Source organism: Rhincodon typus, chromosome 5, assembly GCF_021869965.1.
Source record: "Rhincodon typus isolate 14 chromosome 5, sRhiTyp1.1, whole genome shotgun sequence".
In the NCBI taxonomy this organism is placed as follows: domain Eukaryota; kingdom Metazoa; phylum Chordata; class Chondrichthyes; order Orectolobiformes; family Rhincodontidae; genus Rhincodon; species Rhincodon typus.
This window is the reverse complement of record NC_063336.1, coordinates 10,904,494-10,914,136: the sequence shown is the minus strand read 5'-3', so window position 1 is coordinate 10,914,136 and position 9,643 is coordinate 10,904,494. Positions and strand designations below refer to the sequence as shown.

The following is a 9,643-nucleotide window of genomic DNA, read 5'->3' as shown; positions in this document are numbered from 1 at the left end:
TTTTCTGATGAAGGGTCTAGGCCCGAAACGTCAGCCTTCCTGCTCCTATGATGCTGCTTGGCCTGCTGTGTTCATCCAGCTCTGCACCTTGTTGTCTCAAATTCTCCAGCATCTGCAGTTCCTACTATCTCTGACACAAACGGATCAGTCAGTTTTATTGAATGACAGAGCTGGCTTGAAGGGCTGAGTGGCCTATGTCTGCTCCTAATTCAAATGACTATATGTGAATATCTTTGGTGAGCTGGTGCTCTTTGTGCTGCTGCTTGCACAATCAGCTGGGCATGTTGAAGAAGAAAATGCGCAAGAGTTGAAAACTTAAAGTGCCAGTCACGACTATCTATTTTTCCAAAGTGCTTTCAATTAGCCTTAAATTAACTTTTTTTTTGTTTGAAGTGTCGGGCAGGACCTTGTTTTTTTTGGAGACTAAGTGAAATAACAGTCCTGAAGCAGGAGGTACTTCCTGTCTGGGGAGGGTCTGGCTATCTTGTGTGATAACGTTCTTCTCAGCACATTGCATTTACACACATAAGTAAAATGCTAAATATTATGAGCAGGCAATCCTGAAGTTCTGAAGGCCACCAGGGATCTTTTGGGTGCTATTTTTTTTTGAAAAAACAAACACCCCTGGACAGTACTTTGCTCTCTTCAAGCCTTGAGTATCACTCAACCTCTGGTTGCTCCCACCCATTCCTGGAAATGTCTGAGACCAGACCGGAAGTAGCTCCATGCTTGAGTGACACCTCATTAGATGTTCTCCTACAGACCATATGGGAAAGGAGGGATGTACTATTACTGTAGCAGGAGACCATTCCAACTGACAAGGCATCCTGGACTGAGATCCCTATGGAGTCAGCACCCATGGCATCTTAAGAGAACCTGGCTCCAGCATCATGAAAGGATGAATAATCTGCTGTACTCTGCCATTGTCTACTCACTGCCAACTTACACTCATAGGTTAATGAAGCATTATAAGTTTGTCACTGCACAGGACTGTCACATACAAGATTGGGTGCCAGCCAACTCCATCAGGTACCTCACTTGTACTGAATGTGGCTGAGTTAACTAGATCAACAATGTAGCACTCCTTGCACCACAAGTAGGATGGGGTTCACAGTTTAAACATAAAAGGAGCTACAACACTCGGGCTCATGCTCTATCAGGTCACTGATCTCTTATCTCAACTCGCAGAACTTACATATCTGAAACATTATTTCCAAAGGATTGTAAGGGACAAGGACGCAACCACAAAAGGTAGTTTTGATCAGAACACTTCAGAAGTATCTCAGTCATACTCGGCATACAATGTTTATTGCCTTTAACCCATTCTATTCTTAGACAAAATCAAAGCTCTGTTCGTTCAGCATCCTTAATCTTCAGATATCCCAAACCACATTCTTCTTAGCAGGAACACAAAAATAAATCATTCACCTCTCAGTCTGTAGAGCTGAATGCAGCTCATGTGCCCATGTCTGTCAATGCTTCTCTGTCTCTACAGGAGAAGAACATGCACAGTAAGTACAAAATGTAAAGTGGGTTGGGAGAATTGCTGGGTGTACGACCCCCTTCAAGGAGCAGGCAGTGGAACTGGCAGGAGAGCAAGGGGACTGTGCTTGTGCTGAAGGGCGATGGGACGATCCATCTGGTGAGAAAGCCTTCATTTCGCCACTGCCAATCTCACGTGAAGCAGCAACATCTTAAAATAACTTGGGGCATTGGTGGTACCTCCTGACACGAAGAAATCTTAATAACTTATCTGTACAACCTCCAGTTACCAATCCCATGCCAGGAAATAAAAGAGAAGAGAACCGTTCCCCTGGCCCATTTCTATGAACACTTGAACACCGCCTCTAAGGATGAAGAGTTGTCCGCCTTCAAGACATTCCTTCCCACCCTTCAGCAGCATGGAGACATGTACTTTTGTGGGAAGCCTATGTAGAGTAAGGGTCAGTGTCAAATTCTGATGGGCACAGCACTAACAGGGGCCCAAAGCTTGCGTAGGAAATAATAACCAAAGGCTTTGACTTTCAGAGGACCACTGGAGAGCAGACTCCTACCAATACCAATGCAAATGGTAAACCTTTGGACTCAGCCTTTAATGAGGTGATGGAGATGTTTAGACAAGGAGGACAATGTCTGGCAAAGTGCCATGGAGTCTGCCTGGGTTCTGTCTGTTGTGATTCCAGCTGCAAGCACATGGATGCCCCATGGAATGGATGGCGGTTACTTTGAAGAGCCACCTCCTGCAGAGCAGTTAGTGCTTGCTGGCTGTGCACGTCAGCCTTCACTCCATCACTCAAGACGTGGATATATTAATTCACTGGCTAAGTGAGAGAGGGCCTGGGTGTTGTGACCTGTGCCCATCCACTGAAGGGATGAGGGAGATGCCATTGTACATGGATTGGGAGGAGGTGTGACAGCCAGCCAACCAGGGTTTGCTATCTCTCAATGAAGAATGAAGCACTATTTACAAACATAGCACCTTGTATTAAATTACAATGGTCTCTTTAGGTTAAGGTTTCTGATTGGTTCTGTTTCTCTTATAACCAGTCTGGAATGGTGCTGATCGCTGTAGGCATCACATACATATCATGTGGAGTTGTGCACAGAGCATTAAGTCTGCCACTCTCTGCTGCCCTCTTGAAGAAGGGTAAACCCTAATCTAGATGTATGAGTTGGAGACTCACTCAGCATTGTATAGGCTCTCTGCATCTCTACAATAAATGAATGTACCTTGTTCACTGATGTTGGTTGAAAGTATTGTCGCTGCTCACTGAGGTAGTGCTAGAAATCAAGCCCTACTGTTCCCAGAAAATTAAAGATTGTATCCAAGTACTTTAAAATTCCTCTATTTGCTTGTCCTTTTAGACCAGGTTAACCGAATGGACCATGTTTCTGTACTTACCAAGAATTACTATTTTTTGCAAGTAAATAGATTCTAGTTACAGTTAGACAGCTATGAACTGTCAACGAGTCACTCACCTCACTAAAACTCTATCCCTATTATAACATCCCTCCTTTCTCCACACGCAAGCATACAGACAGACACAGGCAGACACAGACAAAAAAACTTGTATTATGGGTAGAGCGAATGTCTGGGAATGCAGTTCAATGGATCTGTCCACTGGGTTTTTTGAGGTGATCCTTTTGCTTGTCAGGACTTGCTGCTCATTAACCTCTCTCTCTCTCGCTCTCTGTATTCAGATGTTTTCCACTTACTTACGGGAAGCACAGAGCAAATGTTTCACAAATTATAAAGTCTCTGACTTATTGGTGAAAATGCACAGCTTACAGTCACTAGTGAGAGGAAATAAACTAGCTTTCTTCAGGCTTTAGTATGAGTTGCAGGGTATTCTGACGGAAGTGGACACCTTGCCGGTCCGATTGAGCTTGGGGACCACCACTTGAGCACAGGCAATTGCATAGCCTCACTCAGGACATATCAGAGGGACTCCAGGTAAGGCCACAGCAAAACCCCAAAACAAAGCCAAGCCTCAGCCAAAAGCTTAAAATTTACTTCAGGATCCATACTGATAGCAATACAACATATCAGTATGTGGACTCAAGACAGGAAAAGAGTCCACCTAGACCTAAATTGAGTAAGATAACTTATGGGCCAGTATCCAAGAGAGTGCATACTCTGGAAAGTCCACGTACATCTGGTTTGGAACAGTTAATTACTTAGCAACATCCAAATCAGAACTAATCAAATTAAACATCAGGTTAAATGGTCATCCATTTCTGATGGAAGCCAATACTGGTGCGGCCATATCAGTGATCACAGAACGAAGTTTTAAGTTTGTGCAAGACCTCGGCTGGCTGAGAACCTATACCAGCAAACTTTTACAGATTAAGGGTACAATTTTGGTTCTGGTCTCTTATCTAAAGTAGCTGGTTCAGGTACCAGTGATTTGTAGTAAAAGGCTGAGGCCCAAGCCTGATGGGGTGAAATTGGTTCTGAGAGATTCACTTAGACTGTCTCAACACTTGTCAATTAGAAAATGACAGTGTGGGTGAACACCTAATTAAATACCTGGATGTCATTCAGTAGGGTCTAGGGGCTGTCAGAGGAGCCAAGGCTATCTTGTATGTTGACCAGGAAGCAAATCCACAATTCTGCAAGGCCCACCCAGCGGCATTTGGCTTATGGGCAAGAGCAGAAATCAGAAGGCTGGAAAGCAAAGGAATCATCAAATCAGTCCAATTTGCAGAATGGGCAGCACTGGTCATACCGATTTTGAAGGCTGATGGGTCAGTTCGCCTTTTTGTCAAGTGTTAAGCCACCTTTCGCAGCTGGGTAAATACCTGATCCCTTAGAGGATTTATACACAAAACTGGCAGGAGGACAGTCCTACTTACTTGCAATTGTGTTTAGACAAGGATTCCCAGAAGTATGCTCCAATTAATACCCATAAGTGCTTGTACCAATATGAGACTGACATTTGGGGTATCGTCAGCCTGTTCAATTTTTCAGCAGTGGGTTCTAATACTACGTGCTTGTAATTACAAGTTAAAACACTGTCTGGGAGGCTGAGTAGCGAATGCGGATGCCTTGAGCCACCTCTCATTAGAGGTGGTGGTACCCCTAGTAGAAGAGTCTGTAATGATATTAAATTTTCTGGATGCACTTCCAATTACAGTTGACAATATCAGACTTTGAATGCAGAAAGATCCAGTCTTGTCAAAACTGAAACAGCTGGTGGTGATGGGGGAAACCAAAGGGCTGTCACAACTAGACGTGAAACCTTTCTGGACCTGAAGAGACCAGATCAAAGTAGGAGACAGCCTATTATAATAGGGAGCAAGAGTGATTGTCCCAAGCAAAAGTCACCACCAGACAGTGGCTGAACTCCACCAAGGTCATCCAGGGGTTTCCAAAATGAAGATGCTGGCAAAAAGTTATGTCTGGTGGCCAGGCTTGAATGCAGACATAGCCACATTGGTAGGACAGTGTCCAGAGTCCCAAAGAGGGCAAAAATTACTGCTCGTAACTTCCCCACATCCATGGGAATGGCCGAGTAAACCTTGCATGTCAACTGTGCAGGTCCTTTCATGGGCTCAATGTTCTTAGTAATTGTAGACTCCCACTCAGAGTGATTGGACGTACACAGAGTCCATTTGTCAAACACGGGAACGTCGATAGAAAAACCGTACACATCTTTTTTAATACATCATTTACCAGCAGGAAATTTCAGAATTTGCTAAAGTCAAATGGGATTCGACATAAAAGGACAGCTCGAGACCATTTATCGTTCAATGGTCTGGCAGAAAGAGCAGACCAGACTGTGGAGGCAGGCTTGGAGAAACTGCCTACAGCCTCACTAGAAACTAAACTGTCCCAGTTCCTATTTGATTATAGGACTACCCCTCATGTAACTACAGGGATTGCACCAGCAGAACTGCTAATGGGGAGAAGATTCTGTACCAGGTTAACTCCGATCTTCCCAGACCTGGGGTGGGGAGGGTGAAATGGCATCTTGCATGCCAATTCCAGAAACAAGACTGCCAAGCAAGAGAGACAGTTTGATACAGGCAACAAAGTTTGGTGTAAGAACCACAGAAATGGCCCTGCATGGGTAAGAGGCATGATTACGCAAGTTCAGGACCAGTGACGAATGAAGTTCAGATAGGTGTGACAGTCCTGAAGAAGCATACGGACCGAATGAAAGCCGTGAATTCGCAAATAGTGCTGGGTCAAAACGTGTCCTGCCCCTTGGAACAGTCAGAAAGGCTGCCAGAACCCTTGGTTTTACCATCTTTGTCAAGTGTTGATGAATCCTTTGAATCAGAGATGGACATGATGGATGTAGCTGCCTTGACACTTTTGCTGCTGGAGGAAGAGAGTGAAATTCTACTGAGGCAATCCTGGCACAAGAGGTCAACTCCTGTCTGTTACACGCCTCCCATTTTGGACGCTAAGTCAGAGGAATATAACCTGGTGCTGAAACGCCCCAGGAGGCTCTCCAAGAAAAAGGACTGGCCCATGTCCTTGGACTTGGGAGGGCTGCGGTGATTGTAACAAGGTCAGCCAGCTGGACCTCACAGAATATGAGTTCCATGATTGGAGCTGTTAATCTGGTCCAATTAGGGAGCCTGGCTGACATAAAAAGAGGAGTGTCAGAGATTCTGGCACTCTGAAAGTTGGCTCTGAAGAAGCAGTACTAGAGTCAGGGACTTCATGTGTAAATAAAGGCTGACTTTGGTGACCGGATGCTGGCCTCTGGAGTTATTTCAGACATCACTAGTCTCTTACATCAGTTCTGTTATATATTCTTAAGTAATTATCAGTTAGGTGGCATAGTAAATTATTATTAATCGAGATGGTGATGTTGTTGTGATATCACTGAACTATTAATCCAGAGGTTCGGGCTAATTCTCTGGTGTTGCAAGTTCAAATTCCACCATGGCTATTGGGGGAATTTAAATTCAGTTGATAAATCATCTCCACACTATCGTGGGAATGTGATTGTACTGGAGAGGGCACAGAGGGGATTCGCTAGGATGTTGCCTGGAATGAAAAGTCTCAGTTACGATGAGAGACCGGATAGGCTGGGCTTGTTTTCCTTGGAAAGGTGGAGACTGAGGCAGGATCTGATTGAAGTATACAAATTTATACATTAGTCCACAGATTTCCAGCCTGTAACTGGAAGATAAAAACTTCAAGATGGCGGCAGAGGAGAAAGCAATGTTCAGGGTCCTAAGCCTGGGGCTCATCTGCTCCTTTTACCATCTGCTTGTCTTTTTCTTTATTTTTTCCTTCTTTCTTATGTTTCATTGGTGGCATCGGCAGGATGGGCCCAGCAGCAGGAGACAGCGCCTGAAGAGTGACAACTGTGATGTGGGTGGGTCTGGAAAAGCAGTTGGGCAGCTGCAGCTTGAAACCTTGATCTGAAGCAGTAGATGGACACTCTTCCAGTTATGCTTTTATTATTTACAAGTTATTTTTAATTATTCAAAATGGTGCCAGAACATAGTGACAGTTGAAGCGTTTCACTGTATCTTCCCCTTAAATACAAGGCACAATGAATCATTTAATCAATTCAATCAATCAAAATTATCACAAGTATAGATAGGATAGATCATGAGACTCTCTTCCCCATGTTACATGTGTCTGAGTCCAGAGAATATAAGTCTTAGGTGAAGAGCAAATAGTTTAGACGAGCTGTGAGCAAGAATTTTTTTTTCATTCAGGACGTGATAGATACACGGAATATACTGCCTGAGAGGCTGATGGAGGCAGTTACTCTTGTAACATTTAAGAAGCATTTGTATGATCACCTAAAATGCCGGGCATAGTAGGCTGCAGACCACGTGCAGGTAAATGGTATTGGTGTAGCTTGGTGTTTGTTGGTTGACATAGACATGGTGGGCCTAAGGGCCTGTATGACTAATTGATAGTGTCATGAAACATCTGGCCCACACATGACTCCAAACTTACAACAGTTTAGTTTGCTCTTCCCTAATCTTGGCAATGGCCTGGTAAGCTACTAACCGGGGACATAAATACTGACATTGGTAGTGATGGCAAGGTAATAACAGGTCGTCAACAACAGCATTGTTTTTTTTTCAATTTCAGCACTTTGCACACTGTCCCCAGCTTCTCACCAGTCCACTCATGACTTTTCTGCGTTGTTGCTTGAATTTTTTCGAACCTATGTATCCTCAAGTCTTCCCTGTGTATCTGCTACATGTCTACCTCTGTCCATCCTGCTCCAAGCCAAACTTACATCTCTCACTATTTGCTGTTTCTTTAAAATAGCTGTCTGATGGTCCTTCTCTTGCCCTCCATATGCTGCTGCTTGCCTGCCTGTCTCAAGTTCCTGCTTTTGTCCACTCCTCTGGGTGCTGCTGGTGGCCTGTCTTGGAATCTGTGCTCGCCTGCACTTCTTTTCAACTTGAATAAATTTATAATTGAACAGGTTTCATGCTTGGTGACAATTGAAAAATTAAAGATTAACGCATAAACTAGAAAAGTTAAGGAAAGCTCACGAGGCCCTTCAACCTCATCCCTATAAGAACCTTCAAATCACGTCTGAGGTGTGCAGTGGCATTTTTAATAGCCCCAATATTTCTTTACCAGATTATTTCAACTATTTATTATTGCCTAAAAATATTTGAAAAGTTCTTGAAAAATGACTCCTGCCTGACACAATATCTGCCATGCACTCCTAATTCTTAGGACTTGTATTTTAATGTTAGTAATGCAAGACCTGGCAAAACTTGCCAGGTTCATTTCCAACTTTAATAACTCAGCGTGCTGTTATGCACTTACCATGACATTGAAAATAAAAACCCAACCATACTGTATTTTTAAATGAATGTGGTCAGACTATCATTACCGCAACTGTAACTGCATTGCTAAGCTGAATTAAAGCTCATTAATCACTCCCATTAAAAATTGTCGTGGGAAATACTGTTTTATTTCTGTCTCATGTGAAACATGTAGTGTGATTTAAAAAAAAATAAATCTACCCATATAGTGTTTTAGGTAAATTGATATATGGTCTTAATATTCCTTTCCAGCTCAATCAGTCTGCTGTGTTATTTCTGGTACTTCCACTGGTAATTAAGGATTTTGTGGAGTTGAGCTTTGATGGTGTGTGGGAGTTGGGGTAAGAGCATGGGAGAGCTCAAGCCCTAAAGTTGTTGAACTCAATATCAAGTCCAGAAGGCTGCAGAGTCTCCAAGTGGAAAATTAGATCTGTTCCTCCAACTTGCGCTGAGTTTTGCTGGAGCACTTGCAGCAAGGCTGAGACAGATATTGGCCAGGGAACAAGGTGGTGTGTTGAAGTGGCAGGCAACTGGAAGCTCAGGATCATTTTCGCGGACAGAATGTAGATGTTCCACAAAGCGGTCACCCAGTCTACACTTCATTTCTCCAATGTAGAGGAGACCACGTTGTGAGCAGTGAATGCAGTAGACTGGATTGTGTGAAGTGCAGATAAAGCGTTGCTTCACCTGGAAGGTGTGTCTGGGCCTTGGATACTGTGGGGGGGGATAGTAAACAGACAGGTGTTACACCTTCTGCAGTTGCGGGGGAAGGTGCCATGGGGCTGTGGGGTATTGTTGGGAGTGAAAGAAGAATAGACCAGGGTGTCCAGAGGGAACGATCCCTGTGGAAGGCTGACAAGGGAGGGGAGGGGAGTATGTCTCCTGTGGGGGCATCTCACTAGACATGGCTAAAATGGCGGTTAATGATCCTCTGGATGTGGATGCTGGTCAGATGGTAGATAAAGAAAAGGGGAACCATATTGCTATTTTGACAAATACAGAACAGTACGATGGAGTTACATATAGCGTGACACGAACCCAAGATCACGGTTGAGGCTGTCTTCATGGGTGTGGAATTTGGCTATCAGTTTCCGCTCAGCGAATCTGCGTTGTTGTGTATCTCGAAGTGTCCTCACCCGAAGATTCACATTCATGTCACGCTACATGTAACCCCACCATCCTGTTCTGTATTGGTATAATCTTCCTTGCTGTCCTGTTTTCACACCATCACCTTAACTTCTTATGATCTCTCTACCTTAATTAGTTTGTACAGTTTTGGATTACTTGTTACTTTGGTTAGACCTTCGGCTAGTGACTCTTATACCTATTGTGTTATTCCAGCCATTTGGTTTGTCTCCAGCACTGTCTTATTTTT

The 9,643-nt window shown here is 43.8% G+C and overlaps 1 protein-coding gene across 1 annotated transcript in view; it reads left to right on the top strand.

Annotated features, from left to right (window-relative positions):
- kif6 (kinesin family member 6) overlaps positions 1–9,643 on the top strand; it is a 504,857-nt gene that overhangs the window by 251,819 nt on the left and 243,395 nt on the right. The gene's annotated exons all lie outside the window — the stretch shown is intronic.